At 32.1% G+C, this 4,209-nt stretch overlaps 1 long non-coding RNA gene across 1 annotated transcript; it reads left to right on the top strand.

Moving 5' to 3' along the window:
• The first annotated feature begins 1,185 nt into the window (after nt 1-1,185).
• Nucleotides 1,186-3,799, top strand: LOC127119466 (uncharacterized). Its single transcript, XR_007802831.1, has 3 exons — nt 1,186-1,525; nt 2,042-2,134; nt 2,795-3,799. It is a non-coding gene; the product is annotated as an uncharacterized LOC127119466 (long non-coding RNA).
• Nucleotides 3,800-4,209: the final 410 nt, after the last annotated feature.

Raw genomic sequence — 4,209 nt, 5'->3', positions numbered from 1 at the left:
TGAATTAAGTCCTTGTTGAAGGCGAAATCACCTTGGCCGGGTGGACTGGAGTAGCTTTGTGTTATAAGCGAACCAGTATAAAATCCTTGTGTGATTTTCATTTTGAAAAGCGCTTATTTTTTCAAACAATTCAAACCCCCCCTTTCTTGTTTTTCTCACCTTCAAGGGGTGTTCGTGGTTTATCAACTGCAATGAACAAAATCACATTTATAGTTCAGTTCAGTTTATAATAACCATTTTTAAAAAAATACAGTTAATTACTAAAATTGTTTCAATTCAGTTTAAAACTAGTTTATAACCGATTTGTATTTATAAACTATTTTATAATCAGTTCGCAATTATAAATTAAATTTATAATTTAAATTCTTTTAAAATTAATTTTTTAAATTTCATAAAAAATAATTAATTTAAAAAAATTGAAAAAAATTATTTTTTTAAAAAAACTTTTATTTATAAAAATTAGTTAAATTTTTTATTTTTTTGAAAAAAAAATATGAATAGATCATTTTAATATTTGATAAAAAAAATTTAAAAAAAATTTAATTTAATTTTCCAGAGAAAAAAATCCAGAATAAATTTTTTTCGAATTTTATTTTCAGAAAAATAAAAAAAAATATTTTATTTTTATATTTCAAAAATTTTGGAAAAAAATTTCACTACAAAAATTATTTTATTCTGAAATTTTTATTTTACAAAAAAGATATTTTTTCAGAATTTTTTTATTTCAAAAAACAATAATTTTTTATTTTTCTGAAAAAATATATTTTTTATTTCAAATATATATATTTTTTAATAAATAAAAAAAATATTTTTTATTTTATGGAATACAAAATATTTTATTTTCAGATTTTTTTTCTATAAAAACTATATTTTCTTTTTAATTTTTAAATAAAATATTTTTTATTTTCATAATTATAAATATTTTTAATTTTTGTTTTTTTTCATTCTCAATAATTTTTCTTTTTTTTATTAAAGAAAATTATAACTAAAATAATTTATAAAAAAAAACTCGTTATAAATTGATGTTTTAACTTAATTATAATTGATTAACTTAAATGATTTAGTTCATTAACTATTCACTATTCAAGTGATTTAGTTATTTCATGATTTAATGATTTAATTGATTAACTATTCAAATGATTTAGTTATTTTATGATTCAATGCAATTCAATTTAATTATATTGTTTGGATAACCATATTTTTGCACCATAGATCCAACCTTCTTAATCCAAATTCGGTGTCAATCTTTGTTAATTCCAAACCTAAACCCTAACCCGCAATCTAAGATGAATTGAAGCCTCTAAGGTTAGGGCTTGGATTACTCCCGTCGGGCCCTACACGGGGTACCTAAAGAACTATGCGATAATGAAGATGAAGGCGACGACGAAGCTTCGATGCTCAGAAAGTTGGAGATGAAATTCCCGGTGGTAGTTCGATTCTCAATCTCTCCTGAAAACTTCTCCGGCGAGGACGTGGTTGCGATGCGATTGATTGAAGAAGGCGAAGATGGAATGCTGCTGATCAGGTAACACACCCTTTTCTTCTTACTTTTGTTTCTTGCGCGTGTGTTGCGTTCTTCTTCTCCTTATTTGGCGCTATTCCATTTCTGGAGCGATTCGGTTGCGTGTTGTCGTAGCTATGTCGCGCCAGTGCAGAGAGAGGAGGTTTAGCTCAACCACATTTGGAGCTTCAGTGTGAAGCTCCAATGGATTCTCAAGAGAGCTCTAGATAGGGATAGTGATTGGATTATATATAGTCGGAATTGTAACAAATTAGGGCAAGATTTCGGGCAGGATTAGTTACAAGTTAGGGCACGGTTACTTTTTTTGTTAGGTTTTCGAGAAATTCTGTTAGGTTCAGTTATATATCGATTGGAGTTGGCTATTATGTTGAAGAAAGTTAATTAGCTCCACCTTTAGTTAGTTATTGAGATATGGAATTTGAATGTTAATTAGAGTTAGGGATAAAGAGTCAAAATGTTGAGGAATTTGTTAAAACCTGTTAAGAAAGCTATTAACTGTAACGGTTTGTGTTTGTGCAGACATGTTGGTATGGCAAAGCAAATGGGCCATGTTAATTTCTGGTTTGTTTGGAGACGTTGAAAACGAATGTGGTAGCGGAAAGCCTTGTCATGGTTAGTGAATTTACAGTGTCAAGTTAATTGCAAATTAATCAATATTATTGTATACTTAGGTTAATTCTAAAACAGAGTTAGGGTTAATTGTTATAGGTTAGCTTATGATTGTTAATTAAGTTTTGATAAATTCGCTAATTGTGTTGTGGTTAATTTAGAATGGGCCGTTAGTGCTGAATGTGCTTTAAACTCAATTTGGAAATTGATTTTGACCCTAACAAAATAAACCTACTGCATTAGTTTTGTTCTGTCAATTGGTTTGCTAGAAGTTCTATATGTCAAGCTTATTTAAGTTTGTGACAATTGGGTTTGTGAAGCTTGGTTAGGATATTTGTTTAATTGTGAATTATTTTTTAGAACTATGGCTGGTCACATTGACTGGTGAATTATGCGGTTGGATTCAAGTATTGGTAAGGGGTTATAACATTAGGAATGCAACATTAAAAATGCTGCCAGATTGGATGTTGGATTGGAATTTAGAGAGGTTATATTGATTGTCTAATGATTATGTGGCAATTAGCATAATGAACCATGTTGTTCAGTAACTCTATATGCTGACTTGATTATTCATGTCGAATGGAATGTTTGTCTTGTGTGAATGTATTGTCGAATTGCTCGCTCGCTTAATGCCTTTGCTCATTGTTTGGTGGATTGCTGCAGATGTGTGTTGCAGGCTGGCTTGTGATGCATTGCTGCCTCGCAGGCTGTTGATACTACCTATGTTGTGTGTGTCGTTGTTGTTGCTTCACTTCTTGACTAGTCACACTAGAACCTGAATTTCTGCCGAACCCAGGTTGTGGCAGATGATGTTTCTGCTGAGATGTCATCGGAGTCAAAGGAGATGATGGTGTTGCAGGTGAAACAAATACTTACTGAGATGAATTTTGTGGTTGAATCCAACTTGCAGGGACTGTGACGATGAACGAACGGCGGGTTATACTCCTTATACAACAACCTATGTTCTCCGTCTCTCGACATGGATGAGAGGAAGATATAGATCATCAAGACCAATATCAAAGTCAGCCTTGCAGTATATCCGAAACGAGTTCAGTATCAACTTTAGTTTTCTCCTATGGTGTTGTGAGCTTCTCGGAATTTTTCAAACCTTCGACGCAATAGCCAATATCAGGTATGTATCTCACTGTTGCGGTCGATACCACGCTGCCGACTCAAGCAAAGGATAGAGAGAATGCACTCCTTGTGCAATCGGTCTTCAAATTACCGGAAGTCTGGAGAGGTGGTGAACAATGCTACGATCGATTCGCGGTTGAACTCGATCTAGAAATGCTTTGCAAGTTCATCTTCGCCATGAATGAACTCATCCTCTTGCTCAGAGTTTCTGCCAAAGCCAATAGATGTTGCATCTGGTTGCCGCTTATTGTCAACAAAATCTTACCCACAACCGACCAGGCAGCACAAGCAACAATATGTTCAGGAGATATGGCATGGGAAGCTACTATGGATAACATATACTTCTAGTGTATTCTTGGGATCATATATTGTATGCATACATAATTAGATTTCCTGACGTTATAAATGCAAAAGCCTTTGAACCTTCTAAGACGACAATGCTTTTTTCTTTTAGACTGAAGCGGTAAATGTATATATCAGTGACTGTTATTGATCCATACGAAAGACACCTCCGAGTTGGTGTAAATTTTCATATCTAGGATCGTCCCCCAACGTTTTTTCCTCTTTTGAATTAATTCCTTCTTATTATTAAACTGTAAGTAAACAATATTGGATCACAACTCGAGGTAAACACATTAGGAAGTAACACAAAAAAATGAAAGTCAATAAGTACAAGGTTCAAAAGTCAACCTCTGACTTTCCATTCTCCCTCCTCTTGTTTTATTTTGTATGTTGTAGTTTTGGATTATGGACCTTGTAAATTAATCATGGGCCTAAGCTTATTTGAACCCAATGCAATGAATTGCTTCTATGCAGAATTTTTTGTATCATTAAAACAAATAAATGGATGGATATTAGTGATTAAATGGTAAATTGAATATCTAAAATAATTTCTAAAACTAGTCAAAAAATTGAAATAATCAATCAAAATCCTATTAAAATCA

The sequence above is a fragment of the Lathyrus oleraceus genome, chromosome 2 (genome assembly GCF_024323335.1).
Source record: "Lathyrus oleraceus cultivar Zhongwan6 chromosome 2, CAAS_Psat_ZW6_1.0, whole genome shotgun sequence".
Classification (NCBI taxonomy): Eukaryota; Viridiplantae; Streptophyta; class Magnoliopsida; order Fabales; family Fabaceae; genus Lathyrus; species Lathyrus oleraceus.
Note: the sequence above shows the minus strand (reverse complement) of the source record. Positions and strands in the feature narration are given on the sequence as shown.